Source organism: Sorghum bicolor, chromosome 9, assembly GCF_000003195.3.
Source record: "Sorghum bicolor cultivar BTx623 chromosome 9, Sorghum_bicolor_NCBIv3, whole genome shotgun sequence".
Lineage (NCBI taxonomy): Eukaryota > Viridiplantae > Streptophyta > Magnoliopsida > Poales > Poaceae > Sorghum > Sorghum bicolor.
This window is the reverse complement of record NC_012878.2, coordinates 7,911,283-7,927,172: the sequence shown is the minus strand read 5'-3', so window position 1 is coordinate 7,927,172 and position 15,890 is coordinate 7,911,283. Positions and strand designations below refer to the sequence as shown.

Here is a 15,890-nt window from a genome sequence, read left to right as displayed (position 1 = left end):
AAAGAATAGCAGAGCACCTCTTGCCTATGCCGACAACCTCATTCCTCCTTAAACACCTATTCCTTTTGCCTCCTCTTTCAATTGCATGCACATAATGGCAGCCATTCCTCCTTCTCTTCTTTTTCTCACGCAATAGCCAAAAATCTCTCTTACTAACCTTTACACCATTGCATGCATGCAACAATCAGCCACATTCTCTCCTCTCTCACACACAAACCATCGGTCATCTCTCTTCAATTCTCCTTTGATAACACCCCTTTTATTTCCTCGGTTTTACTCTCTTCACTTGCATGCTCTCATGCAGCAAACAACAGCTATAACATCTCCTCATCTGCTACTTTCTCTCCCTCACGCCACCACCAGAGAAGGACTCCTCATCTCCTTCCCTTCCTCCATCTCGTCATCAGCCAGGACGCCTCCTACTCCCCCTCCACATCTCCTCCCTCCCACTGCTGCTCCTCCACCAAAAAGAAGTCAGGATGCCACCACGAATCGATTTCACCGCTCTAGTCTTCACCTCGGAGTCCATGGATGCCATTCATTTCCATGGTAAGCTGTGTACTCTTCCCTGCTGATCTCGATCAATGGCACCCACAGCTCCTTATATCTCCCAATTGATCTCCTTCGTATGCCGCAGATCGTCCCCGAGGAAAATTATTGCTGCCACGTTGACCCGTTGTCCTTGCAGTGATGTTGTCATCACTGGCTGCTGCTGGGTTCTCACCAACAGCAAGGTCGCCCCTCCCTCTCCCATCTCTGATCACGCTACCTATGACCCTCTCATCCATCTCCTTGATCCCTGGTTTGCTACAGATTCTCTCCAAGATCGAATCATCGATGTCATCTTTGTGAACGTGCTGGTGGCATCGATCCTAGTGGCCATGTTGATGGTACCGTTGGCCCTTGCCAAATAGTAAGGTCATCCCTCTGATTTCCCTCTCTAGTCTTGTTGTCCGTACCTCTCTCATATGTCTCCTTGATTTGTAATGAGGCATGGATGATCCCCAACGTGCTTTCGGTACTGTTCTGTTGATCACCAACAACATCTTTTCGATGCCAGCTGCTGCCAACCACATCATCAATTGTTAAAATTCCTTGATGTAAGAACCTTGTAATATCCTACATGATGTTTTCATGTTCATGTAGCAAACCATGTACTCATATTTATTTTTGATCGAATTTCTACAAAGTTCTCCCCGCAATCGTGTTGTTGTCCTTTTCGGACAGCGGTGCTATTGTCAGTCAGCCTTCATGTTCTCCAACGATCCAACATGGTCTATGATGAATCCGTTGACTATAACATCACTTATATATTTACACACATCTCTGCAAAATTTCATAGCAAGAGACTTCAAGATGAAAGATATATCATCGTTTTTTAGTGTTTGTTGTCCCTGCTATTTCAGCAGCGTTCGCCTTTGTTTGGTACTGTTGTTTCCCATAATACATTAGCCCAATCATCAAACCCTTCATTCAGCATGTGTGTCTTATTCTTGCACATGCCTCTGCAAAGTTTCATGGTTATAGGATCAAATATGCAAGAGATATGATCCTATCTTTTGCTCACTGTCCCTACAGCCCCGCAGCAGAGTTCCTGCTAATTGGCATGTGTGTTCCCATTGTTCTATCGCTCCAGTGACCATGTCCTTTAACCAAAATGTGTTTCATATCCTTGTACACGTCCCTGAAAAGTTTTGTGGCTATAGGATCAAAGAGGAACCATATATCATTTTTTAGTGCTCGCTGTCCCTCCTATCCTAGCAGCCACATAGCACTAAATTGTTTTGGCATTCCCTAAAAAATCGTGAGAACAATCATCAAACCCTTTCACCATAGAGTAAATATCACCCTCACACATATCTCTGCAAAGTTTCATGGCTATAGCATCAATTATAAAAGAGATATGTTCCTATTTTGTGCTTGCTGTCCATGCAGCGACATAGCCATGCTGCTGCCGATCGGCATGTATGTTCCGGGCAATCCACAACTGTGTTTGACAATCCCTTTGATCCACACACGTATCATATATTTGCACATACCTCTATTAATTTTCATGGTCATAGGATCCAAGATCAAAGAGATATCATCTTTCTTATGCTCACTGTCAAAGAGATATCATCTTTCTTAGCCTGCCCTCCGTAAGGACTGAATCTTAAAGCGGCCACCCAGGATTTACCGTACAGCCATGAGAGCTACATGGCTCTGGCTTTAGCTCAGTAAACTGAACTTCTCTAACTTGTTAGTGGTTACCGAAAGGCGCAAGAGGGGGTGCCTCGTGGTGTATAGTTGTTTTCCTACCTTGGTGTGTATAGTGCCGCGACCACATGTGCCTCTTGGAGGAGGATGTTGACGGTCCTTAAGTACCAAATATAATCATCAAATAAATAAAGAAAAGGATCCAAATACAACCAACACCTAAACTTAGGGTTTTATCTGACAGAATTCCACGAGTTTTGGTGTTTGTCTATTTCTACAGGGGGTTATCAGGAAATATGGAGGAAAGGCCCACATGTCGGGTTTACATAGAGATATGAACGTGCTGCGTAATTTTCTATCATCTAGAAGACTCCAGAAGCCACGGGAACGAACGGGAGGCCGAGCGGGCTCGGGGGCAGGGCGCCCGCCCTCCCCCCATTGGGCGCCCGCCTTGTCCCAGAGTCCAATCAGGACTCGCTTCGGGGATTACGCTCCACCGACCTAAAGGATCAAGGATAACCGTTCAATCAATGTCGGTTTGATCCGACGGCCCAGATTCACTTGAGGGGACTATATAAGCAGACCCCCTGGCCCCTGGAGGAGGCACCCCTTGATCCCTATTCATTATTCATAGACAGAGCAAAAGCTAGGGTTTGGAGATGAGAGCTCTCATCTCATCTCTAAACTAGAGTAGATCTAGATAGTAGCGAGATGGAGAGCGAGGGAGGATTGGAGGAGAGGCTGACCTGTCGGTTCTTCCTCCAGTTGTACTTCGCCATGATCAAGCTCTAATCAAGCTTGCTCATGGGATGACTCTGGTAATCTACTTCTAATTCATTATGCAATTACTAATCATGTATGTTCTGGTTCACAACTCTTTTGAGTACTTTTAATCTATAGGACCCTATAGGTTAGAGTTGTAGTATAGGTGTAAGCGTGGTGCTTAGACCTAGATTACTTGTAGATATCCCCTGTCTAGCTGGATTGTGTGGTAGGCCGCGTAGGTGACAGTTACGTTAGTCCCCTGTAGTCCACCTCCTGTTAGCAGGACGGGTAGGGTTTATCGGCCTATGGATAAGCATCCTTTGTGGTGTATTCTTATCACGTGGTTCGTCCCAGACATAGACATACCCCTTTGAAGTAGAGAAACCATAGTTACCCTCTCTATTCTGCTACCATCGCCCATATACTAGATTGCTCTACTCTCTATTCTCCTATTATTACCAATTGTTATCTTATCTTTAATATTGTTCTTATTCAATTCTACCATCTTTCCTATTTACACCTATCTATCTATCTAGGTTAAGTTAGAGCATAGATCAGTTCTCCTGTTTCCCTGAAGATACGATAAAACCTTTAACCGGGTAAAAGCTACAACGGTATCCGTGCGCTTGCAGATTTATCTGTGTGCGTATAAATACCATAGTACACTCTAGTGCCATGCTGGGGATGACAACCCAGTATTCAAGTGGTGTTAGCGAGTGTCAACAAGTATTTTTGGCGCCGTTGCCGGGGAAACGGTTGCTGAGTTGACTACAAACTAGCTTAATCATTTTCTAAAAAATAAAAAAAATATTTTCCTTGTATCCTTAGCCTCATCTCTGCTATTCTTTCTTCTTATCTAATCCTTGATCTCTGGTCTATCATGAATACAAACATGTCTATTTATCAGTTTAATAGACCTATGGGCACACATCTCGAACCACCAAAATCTTCAAAGCCTATCATGACATCTAGTTTTGAGATAAGCCCAAAATACATAGAATTTCTTCAAAACAACCTTTCTCAGGAGAAGGTGAGGAAAACCCATACACACACCTAAGAGATTTTTATCCAGTCTGTGACCTCCTTCGCATTGAAGACATGTCCGATGAAACCCTTAAATGGAAGCTCTTTCCATTCTCTTTAACGGGAAAAGCTAGACATTGGTATAAACTCAACATAGGAAGGCTCATGGAGATTGGAAGGAGCTATACAATAGTTTTCTCTCTAAATATTTTCCGATCTCCAAAGTGGCGGATCTTTGACTCGAGATTCTCTCTTTTAGACAATTAGAAGAAGAATCTCTTGGCGAATCATGGGACCGCTTTATTGACCTTACTCTCATTGGCCCAAAGCTTTCTATTCCAGAACAAGTTCTTCTATTTCACTTTTTTAAGGGCCTTAGTAGGGAAAATAAGCAAACCCTTCATGCGGCCTCTGGAGGATCTTTCCACCACCTGTCCGCTAGTGATGCTTGGAATTTGATTGATTTAATGAGCGGAAAGTCTCCTAGCTTTTATATCCCTGACAAAGAGAACGAACCAGTTCCTAGACAAGAAGAAGAAGTTTCGATAGCCAGATCACAACCACTTCAATCCCAAACTTTAGCTATCGATCCTAAACCATCAATACCCCAAAATTCTCTAAGGGAGGAAGGAATTCCAACCTTAAATCTTTCAGATACTGATGGTTTAGACTTCTGGTTCCATAAGAGACTTTCAAGTAGGGATAATTCAAATCCTTGCAATAATGGTTCTATTAGAGAATGTCCTGGTTCCTATTATGAAGAAGTCGAGGATGACATATCAAGTGAAGGAGAGCTAAACCATATAGAAAATTCTATCTGCTCCCCTTCCATGTTCACAAATTCTAAATCCATCCTTGACCTTAGAGACCCCTCTTATCCCTCTCCTTTTCAGTCTCATGATGATCCTAGCAATCCATCAAGACGATCAAACCATAGGAGTCATAAAGACCATGAGGATGACATGTCAAGTAATGTCATAGAAGGAGAGCTAAGCCATATAGAAAATTCTAACACCTCCCCTTTCCTGATCACAAGTTCTAAATGGCTAGAATGTGTAGAATGGATGGATAAGGAAGAAGCCTTAATGGATTCTGACTTTGGCTCAATTTCAAATGGTGAGTTCTTGACTCCCTTTGAAGATGAGATTCATCCAACTACAGAAGAGGACATAGGTGAGACCAATCCCAGAGAAACTCCGAACATTCAGATTGGAGACGAAGATAACATTAATGAGCATGGAATTTATTTCATAGCCACTTCGTTTACTCCATGCTCATATGCAATATCTTCCCAATCTATTGGTCTCTCCGACATCACCACACTTGAGATCTCCAACCCCCTCTTCCTTTCTATTTATAAAAACTTTAAAAGGGCGGTTGTCGATGCATATGTCTATAATAAATATTGCAGATCTCGTTGAGTTGATCTTGATATAGGTCAGCGTTGAAAGGGAAACCACTTCGCCGACATAAATTGATGGTTTCCCAAGGACAAGCTTAGTGTCCTAAAATAAGCACTGATCAGATCGTAACATGAGCTTTTAATTATTTACAACATTACCTTGTGTATTGAGCATATAAGGATAATTGTAAAATATTCCTTCGGGTATTCTTGTCACTAACCTTTCTAGGATTGGAGCAAGAAGATCGGATGAATGACAAGCACAAGGTATGTCCAACCGATCATCATACAATATTGAATTAATTTCAACCAAAATTGAATTTTGCAAAATTCAATCTTGGGGGAGTACCTTACATAAAAACATCCTTTGCCATGTTGCTATGTTGGTTGTCCCTATCTTTGAGACATGCTCAATTTGTTAAGTACTAATCACACTACTTCATCTCCACTTGAGTAGATCTTTATAAATGTTGTCATGCTACCTTTGTCTATTTACTAGCAAGTGTTGGTTTAGAAGTACTCGACATACTTCCATTGGCATTTAAATTAAGCATGGTGCTTAGGTTAAATAGCCTTCCTTAATCTGATTAGACATGGAGTCTAGTTTGGTTACTGAACTAAAAACTGCTTGAGTAGATATTGGTATATTTTGTCAGACTAACCCCTGCAGAAAAACTTTCAATATCGATTTGGGAAGTCCTGAGATAACTCACATTGGAGACAAAGAGAGAGACATATCAAGTTTAACAATTTACACAAGGAAGACGTAGCTCATAAGAGATGATCCATGGAGGGTGTCATAAACACGATGCACAATCGCTAAGAAAGGAAAGCTTCCACAAGGTGATACTGTACCATCACTCTTCAAGTAAGCTAACATCTTAAGGTACTTGACTATCACTTTTATAAGCTTCTCCTTGGTTTTGGCGTTCATATGAATAAAAGAGACGAACATGTATGATTTACAACTCTAGATTAACCAACCCAAGAGATTCAGCATGTTTAGTCGTTTAATCTTTGTTCCTAGTACTACCTCCATGATCCCACACTCCTAATCATATGAGCTAAAATGTTACACATTCAATCTTTGAGAGATATAAAGAAAAAGACATATACATAGATAGATTATCTTTCCATAAGGTTGAGCGATCTGATCTGACAAATGTTATAAGTGCTACACTCATGAACTTATTATCCATCAACTTTGTCTTGCTCACTATGCTTAAGGTTAGAGAAGAACAAATACACTTTTGGTTCTGTTGGTGTTTTCCACCGACAGGACCCATGCACTTGATCTCTGCCTTGTCTCTATGAGCAGGTACACTTCGAGCAAAACATGGAGTTTTATAACTCTCAGACTCTACCAAGGACCTGGATCTACGAGCACAAACACACTGAGCATGATGCTACCAACGCCGCACTTTGAACTGTTGGGCAAACGAAGAACATGGGTGACACCATATCAAGAGGTGCAGACATCAAGGTCCACACCTGAATCAAATGACGCACCTAAAGAATGAACACGGTGAGAAGTCTTGTCTAGAAGACTTAAAACATTGGATCCTTACCGAAAGGTAAAATCGGTATTTATCCATATTTATCTTTTCTGCATTCCTTTTCCTTTTTTATTCCATCACTTGCATTAGCATATTTACTTTTCCACATTAGCATTAGAAAAGAAAACAAAAAATATTTGTTCATTGCACTGCATCATAAAATCTAAAGCCCCATGAAAGTAGACTTGTGGTTTAAAACCCATAGGTATATTGAATGTGGTGGCATAAAATAAATATGTTTTCATCTTACAATAAAAATATAAAAATAAATTTATGATCCTACCAAAGAGAGAAACATTTATTGAGGAGGCTCAACATGATAAAGGCTAGATATTTATGCTAACACTTAACTAGTCCCACAAAGCTCTGTTGTCTATTTGAGCTCCACAGAATTCAAGGATCAAAGAAGACTAGCAGACGGAGGACATCCTAATCGCTGTTAGGGTGCTGCGACATTCAAATATACCTCCGCCACCTGCTAGCTACATCAGAACAAATTACGTCAAAATCCAGCTTGGGGGAGAGCACCCCCATTTATCCAGCTAAGTGTTTCTACTCGCGTTTATACTTTAGTCAAATAATAAAAAGATGCATAATCATAAAAACCCAAATAAAGATTTTGTGCTTATATATATATATATCTTTTCTTAGTTTGCTAAATAAATAAATAAATAAAGTTTGCTATGAACCCTCATAATAAGCTCTCACATGGAAATGATGAATAGTTGCTCTGCTATGACTAGTTCTCAAAATTGAATTCTCTCTCAAGTTTAGGCATGACTGTTATGAATTAAGATTTGCTCTAAACCTGAACTTGTGGGAAAGTACTTGATCTAATGTCTAAGTCATTAACAGATATGATATGGGAAGGTTGAGCTGCTATTTATCTGTTCCTAGAGATACTAGAATTCTGGAGAATTTTATCTTTGAAAATCTTTAAAATGTTCATGATGAGTTCCTTTATGATGAGAGTTTAAAATCCTACCACAGCCATATATACATGCTTATTAGACTCTGAACCATACATTTACTTTTTACTGCTTATGAGCATTGAGTGTGGTCAAGCTGTGTAGACCCTTAGGAGCTTGTCATGTGGTTAAAATCAAGATCCACTTGCACGTTCACTCATACATGCTGCTTCTACTCCGGAAGTACGCATCCACATACATCCATTCATTTCCATCTCCAGATTTACCCAAAATTATTCTACTCCTATCCAGGAGAGAATAGCCAAAAACATTATCCTATCCCTGTTATTCCCCGTTTAATAAATGCTCGAGATATTTTGGTTACTACCACTTCCTACATTATTCCAGGAGGGTGAGTGCTCTGAAAAAAAAGTGAATACGAGGAAATAAGAAGGGGCAAGTGCCCGAAACCTCGAAGAAAAGAAAAAGTGAGACGAGAGGTAAAAATGGACAAGTGTCCGACAGTAGAATTTGGGGTACAAGATACCCACCTGAGAGAAAAGAAAAAGAAAATATAGAGCATCTCATTCCCCCTCAAAAAGTTTCAAAAGTGCAAGAAAGGTATGTATCCCCTCAAAAGAGCAAAAGTAGAATTAGACTTTCACCATTGTTTTCACCATCATCATCATACACCATTCATTCGCCACACATGCACATCTTGATATTGACTTATTGACTCGTTTCTCTGGATCCATGGTTTGACTATGCAATAAATGTCTTGTAAGTATGTATACTTTATCTCCCACCTATGAGCTCCAGATATCAAGCCTTATTAGAGTAGGGTGAGAGAGAAGACAATATCACTATGCCTCATACCACAAATACTACATACTTTGAGAGAAGGCGTATATCATCACTGCCTTGGTAAGAATCTAGAAATACCACAAAAGAGAGATTTGAGAGAGTCATACAAGGAATCTCTGAGTTTTATTTAAAAATCTACAAAAACTCCAGAGCTATAGTTGATCAAAGAACAAGAGACATGGCGCTTGAATTGACTGTTCTATCTTTTAACTGCTCAAGACACAAGTGACGGTTGCAAGCCCCATGGTGGAAGGTAATATGAGTAAGTTTAAATCTTAATAGTTTACTTTAACTCAGAGATGAGATCTTGCTTGAACGCATGTGTACTTTTACGGCATGAAACCACTGCAAAAACTCTTGAGTCCATCCTTGCTCAGGGACGAGCAAGAGGTAAGCTTGGGGGAGTTGTGGAAGGTCCTTAAGTACCAAATATAATCATCAAATAAATAAAGAAAATGATCCAAATACAACCAACACCTAAACTTAGGGTTTTATCTGACAGAATTCCACGAGTTTTGGTGTTTGTCTATTTTTGCAGGGGGTTATCAGGAAATATGGAGGAAAGGCCCACATGTCGGGTTTACCTAGAGATATGAACGTGCCGTGTAATTTTCTATCATCTAGAAGACTCCAGAAGCCACGGGAACGAACGGGAGGCCGAGCGGGCTCGGGGGCAGGGCGCCCGCCTTGTCCCAGAGTCCAATCAGGACTCGCTTCGGAGATTACGCTCCACTGACCTAAAGGATCAAGGATAACCGTTCAATCAATGTCGGTTTGATCCGACGGCCCAGATTCACTTCAGGGGACTATATAAGCAGACCCCCTAGCCCCTGGAGGAGGCACCCCTTGATCCCTATTCATTATTCATAGACAAAGCAAAAGCTAGGGTTTGGAGATGAGAGTTCTCCTCTCATCTCTAAACTAGAGTAGATCTAGATAGTAGCGAGATGGAGAGCGAGGGAGGATTGCAGGAGAGGCCGGCCTGTCGGTTCTTCCTCCAGTTGTACTTCACCATGATCAAGCTCTAATCAAGCTTGCTCATGGGATGACTCTGGTAATCTACTTCTAATTCATTATGCAATTACTAATCATGTATGTTCTGGTTCACAACTCTTTTGAGTACTTTTAATCTATAGGACCCTATAGGTTAGAGTTGTAGTATAGGTGTAAGCGTGGTGCTTAGACCTAGATTACTTGTGGATATCCCCTGTCTAGCTGGATCGTGTGGTAGGCCGCGTAGGTGACAGTTACGTTGGTCCCCTGTAGTCCACCTCCTGTTAGCAGGACGGGTAGGGTTTATCGGCCTATGGATAAGCATCCTTTGTGGTGTATTCTTATCACGTGGTTCGTCCCATACTAGACATACCCCTTTGAAGTAGAGAAACCATAGTTACCCTCTCTATTCTGCTACCATCGCCCATATACTAGATTGCTCTACTCTCTATTCCCCTATTATTACCCATTGTTATCTTATCTTTAATATTGTTCTTATTCAATTCTACCATCTTTCCTATTTACACCTATCTATCTATCTAGGTTAAGTTAGAGCGTAGATTAGTTCTCCCGTTTCCCTGTGGATACGATAAAACCTTTAACCGGGTAAAAGCTACAATGGTATCCATGCGCTTGCGGATTTATCTGTGTGCGTATAAATACCATAGTACACTCTAGTGCCATGCTGGGGATGACAACCCAGTATTCAAGTTGTGTTAGCGAGTGTCAACAGAGGACACCTATGCACACCTGCCACTGAAACCTAGCAGCTACTAACTTGTTAGGGGGACTTTCGAAAGGCTTCATAGTGAACCCTGCCAACTTACCTTGGAAGTGGGTCAAGAGGCTGATCACCTTGGGCATATGGATAACACGACTCATGGTGAAAGTGTACAAGCTCTATAGAGTGTTTTTAAAATTGATATATCAGCCGTGCTCACGGACACGAGCGACCTGGATCCTTTTCGAGATCGATGGTTCTACGGATGGTTTGGGTTGATGACTAATCTTGATGATAATTATTATACTTCTCACCTTGGGAGTTTAAGCATAACATAGCAACATAGGTCTAATAATAAAATATGACCAACTAAAAATGCTTATCGCAGTCAAACCAAGTCTAGCCTTTTGAGCCTTGCATCCCCTCATGTTATACTTGTTGAGTATGGTGCGCTCACACTTGCTTTACATTCAACAATCAAAAATCTTGGATGGGTACCAGATGGTGATTCATAGGTGGAGTTCCCTAAGAAATTCTAGTAGTACTAGGCGAGTGTACCCCCAGTCATCCGTCCTTGTGGAGTATGGAGATATAGAATAGTTTCCGCTATGCTTTGTAATAGATGTAAGCCTTGTTGTAACTATGTTCGAGATATAATAAAGCATTGTTCTTGATATTCTCCATATTTGTCACTATATGTGTCATGTGGACTTCATGGGCACACATATAGTTAGTGCTTGGTCTTCTTTGGAAAACTAGGTGCGACAGACCACCACCACACCATGTAGTGCCGTTCTTAGACTCACTCGTGATGGTGGGAGTTGCGCACCAGCAAGAGTCTGTACCTGCATGGAAGGGGGAGGGTGATGGCTGCTGCCACACCACATGCAGCTGATGATGGGGATAGAAGATATGGGCCTAGGTAGCCCAAATCTGAGAAGTCAATCATCTAGATTTTCCCGCGATGATGGGAGGTGCACACTGACAAGCGACCATGCCTTGTCAGAAGGGGTGCCAGCCACTGCCACACTATCTATTGACGGGGGCGGTAGATCCAAGATAGGGGGCTAGAATGTGAAGCTAGCTACCCGGACTCACCCACGATGGTGGGAGCTAAACACTAGCAAGCGTACGTTCCTCGGAGTTGGAGACCATAGATCCAAGGTTGCAGGTCCTAGATCCACCTCAGGATGCTAGAGACGAGGGAGATGGGGATGGAGATGTGGCCATGTTAGACTTGGATGCCTTGGAGAGGCTATTGAGCTCGTACACTGTGAGCTAGTCCAGGACGTCCTAGTTGGCAATCCTCGAGCTGTCAGTGGTGCCAAACTCGCATGCCCCTAGTAGGCTCAACAACATTCCATCATGGCCAGCATGCTTTTGCCACTAGGAAGCTAGCCCACACACATCCGGATCTAGTCAGATTCGCACTGTCGACGGGCACCCAGTGCACGCTACGAGGAGATAGGGGGTAGGGAGTTGAAGGAGGAAGAAGGTCAAAGGAGAAGTGTTCCTCCAATAAGCATGCATTGAGTAGAAGGTCCTTTTCACCGATGAGAACTTCCCCGTAGATCTAGTATGCGCTGAGAAACTCCTACCACCATCATCATCCTTAGGAGTTGCATGGACTTCTCGGCAGCTACCTCTAGCGGTGGTGAGGTGCAACAGCATGGGCGAGGGGCCACGGTGGCTAAGGTGGATGAGTTGCCACCCATGTCACTCTATACGAAGAGCGACGTGAGGGCCGGGTGTTTCTGAGATCAATTATTGTACTTATATTCTTAGATTTATAGGGTTCTCCAAGTAACATTGTTATATATCGGCAAATATCTTGAATGATGTCTCCATGGATGTCAATGATTTACCTGATGATATTCCTCAAATGATATCAAGCATAGAAAAAAATGCCACACGGAATCAATGCAGTAAAAACCTTGTGTGGTGCCAAATGAAAATGAGAATATAACCGCTCCTAAATGGTTTTTATGAGCAATTGATAAGATAAGGAGAGCCTTTGTTTGGAGAGGGAGAGAGGAAGTGAATGGTGGCGCTTGCTTGGTTGCCTGGGATAAGGTCACGCGACCCCTTGATTTGGGCGGACTAGGGATACTAAACCTTGAGTTCATGAGTTGGGCACTTCAAATCTGATGGCTATGGTTAAAGCAAACAGACCCCCAACAAAGCATGACAGGCCTTGACAACATACATATTCATCCAAATGATGGATATCTCTTCAACATTGCATTTTTTTTCAAAAACACAAGAGATCTGCACTTCATTATATTAAGAAGATTAAAATGGGAAAAGAACCCATGCAAAACACACAAAAACCACACACAACTGTAACCCCCCCCCCCCCCACACACACTACACTGCTGCTGCTAGGGAAAACAAAGCGCGTGTGACAAAAACTAAACCTGACCAGGAAACAACCAGGGCGCTAGCCACCCAAAGCGAAGGCAACCAAGAGGGAAAGACCTGGAATCTAAGGTCTATAATGGAAGAAATACTGTATTTTGGGAGGATAAGTGGCTCATGGGTTGCTGTTTAGAGGACTTGGCACCAGCGGTGGTTGCTGGAGTTCCATCTCGCACTCTCAAACAGCGCACAATGGCTGATGCCGTACAGGTTCACGCATGGCCTGCTGACATTATTAGTCAGATCTCTCATCGGTGGGTCTCTTTGAATATTTTCAATTAGGGGAGTGCATGAGACAATCCTCTCTCAGATTGACAATATCCACGTTTGGAGACTGGAAGGGTCGGGCCAGTTTACCTCAAAATCTACATATTAAGCGTTCTTCAATGGCTCCATCACCTTTGCGCATTGGCAACATCTATGGAAAACTTGAGCACCAACAAAGTGCAAACTATTTTAGGTCAGGTCAGTTTACCTCAAAATCTACATATTGAGCATTCTTCAATGGCTCCATCACCTTTGCGCCTTGGCATTGCCTATGGAAAACTTGAGCACCAACAAACTACAAACTATTTTTATATGTTAGCAGTCACTGCCCCTTCTATGATCAGCAAGATGAGACGGTCCAGCATCTGCTTACTACATGCGTCCTTGCTTGAGAATTTTGGTCACAGATCCTGACTCCTTTGGGACTGCAAGATCGAACCCCAACAAGGTGAGAGAAATCATTGGCTGATTGGTGGTGAAAAGCAACCAAGAGAATTCCAAAGGAGAAGAAGAAGGGGCTGAACAAATGATATGGTTCCTGGATCCAATGGGAGCACAAAAAAATGCTTGCACTTTGGAACGGTCTCACCCCTACTTCACTAGGCTGCTTGAAGAGATCAGAGATGAGTATCACCTTTGGTGCTTGGCGGGAGCGTGTGGTCCACAAACGTTAGGTCTGGGTCATGGTGTTAGGCTAGGATAGCTTACCTTAGTTTAGTTGGTGAGAGTTCTTTCTAGTTAGGCCTTACCTCTTTCTCGGTTCTTTTAGCTTAAGTTCTTCAATGTAAAGAAATACCCTCACAGTAGGCGGTGGTGTCTATAAGGGCGCAATTTTTTCCTCTCTATAACACAATTATACATAGATCTCCCGCATATTCGAGAAAAAAATGTTCTAATGATGACCGCAATGAGCCTAATCTTGGCAAAATGGCTCTGAACAAATATGTGAGCACAAAAAAACCAAGTAGGCAACTAGGTTCCACGCCAAGCATCTTTAAGAAGAAATATTGGATCTGTTGGTAAAAAGGAAAGGAAGAATCCACTGACATAGTTGATATTTCAGAACTCAAATGTTGTCAGAGAAGACTAAAAAGATGAGATGGTGATCAGAACTCATGAAAACTGTTAAGGTAGGGGTTTTGCAGATGCTGTTGAAGTTGACCATGGAAACTCCGTTGATCTCCCTGAGGGTGATAAAAGCAAAATATCACTTGAGGTAGGAAATAATAACGACTGTCCTGTTAGTAATCATAAAGTGGGTGAAACACAATCAAGAGCTGTCAAGAACAATGTGAATCGCACAGGAGTAGACATTATCGATGATGGATCTTCTCTAACAAACTAGATGAAAAATATTCATAACAAGTTAGAACAAAGGAAAAGGGTACAGGCCACAAGAATCTTGATTCTTGTGCTGTTTCAAACTCAAATTCAGATACAATTGCTTCTAGTATGTGTTGGAGATCTTGGCCAGATCTACTATGAATGCCAATCATGGGAATGAAAATGCATAGAATAACAACCTAGAGCAAAATATGCAGAACATGGATGACCTGTGCCAAAATGAATCAGGGAACTTGAAATAGAGGTTCTTAAATGGAAAACAAATGATTTTGCTAAAGGGAAAGGTACTATCAACTGTAATTTTCCATGATGAGAATACTGAGAACAATACTATGGTGAGAAGTATGCTCGTGTTGGATGATTTGCCTCAAATGGAATCTAAAGGCACTGCATAGAGATGACCAGCTAAGGTATGAATAAATAAAAAATTCTACAAAATCCTACAAATTTTTAAATAGATCGTGCACCTGCTTCATGTAAGAAGAAATATTTAAGAAGATATATTGGATCTATTGGTAAGAAGGAAAGGAACAAATCCACTAACATTGTTGATAGTTCAAAACTCAAATGTTGTTAGAGAAAGCCAAAAAAGATACGGTTGTTACTAGAACTCATAAACACTAACCATGTAGGGGGTTCTGCCGATGGTGTTGAAGTTGACCATGCAAACTCTGTTGATCCTTGTGAGGTGATAAAAGCAAAATTTCAATTGTGCTGGGAAATGATAATGAAATTCCTATTTGCAATCAGAAAGTGGGTGAAACACAATCAAGAGCTGTCAAGAACAATGTGAATCACATAGGAGTAGACATTGTTGATGATGGATCTTGGTTAATGAACTAGATGAAAAACATTCATAAAAAGGTTAGAACAAAGAAGAAGGGTACAGGACACAAGAATCTTGATCCTTCTGTTGTTTTAAACTCTAACTAAGATACTGTTACTTCTAGTGTTGAGGATCTGGGCCATATCTACTACATATGCTTATCATGGGAATGAAAATGCATAGACTAACAACCTAGAGCAAAATATACAGAATGTGGATGACCTATGCCAAAATGAATCAATGAACTTGAAACAGAGGTTCTCAAATGGAAACCCAATGATTTTGCTAAAGGGAAAGGTACTATCACCTGCATTTTCCCATGACGAGAACACTGAGAACAATACTATAACGGGAAGCATGCTTAGGTTGGGTGATCTTCCTCAAATGGAATGCAGAGATGTCCGGCTAAGGCATGAATAAATAAAAAATCTATAAAATCCTACAAAATGTGTAAATGGATTATTGCATTTATTACCTGCTTTAAGTAGCTTCCCTCACCTAAATGAGGGACCTTTGTGCGGTATAGAATTTGTTTTTCCTCCTCTCTTTATGACATTTGTTCCTATGCATTTTGCTCCTATGCCATGCATACTCTCTATTGTGTCCA

General features: G+C 41.6%; 1 long non-coding RNA gene across 1 annotated transcript; it reads left to right on the top strand.

The window, feature by feature from the left end:
• Positions 484-1,334, top strand: LOC110430602. Its single transcript, XR_002447966.1, has 2 exons — positions 484-549; positions 638-1,334. It is a non-coding gene; the product is annotated as an uncharacterized LOC110430602 (long non-coding RNA).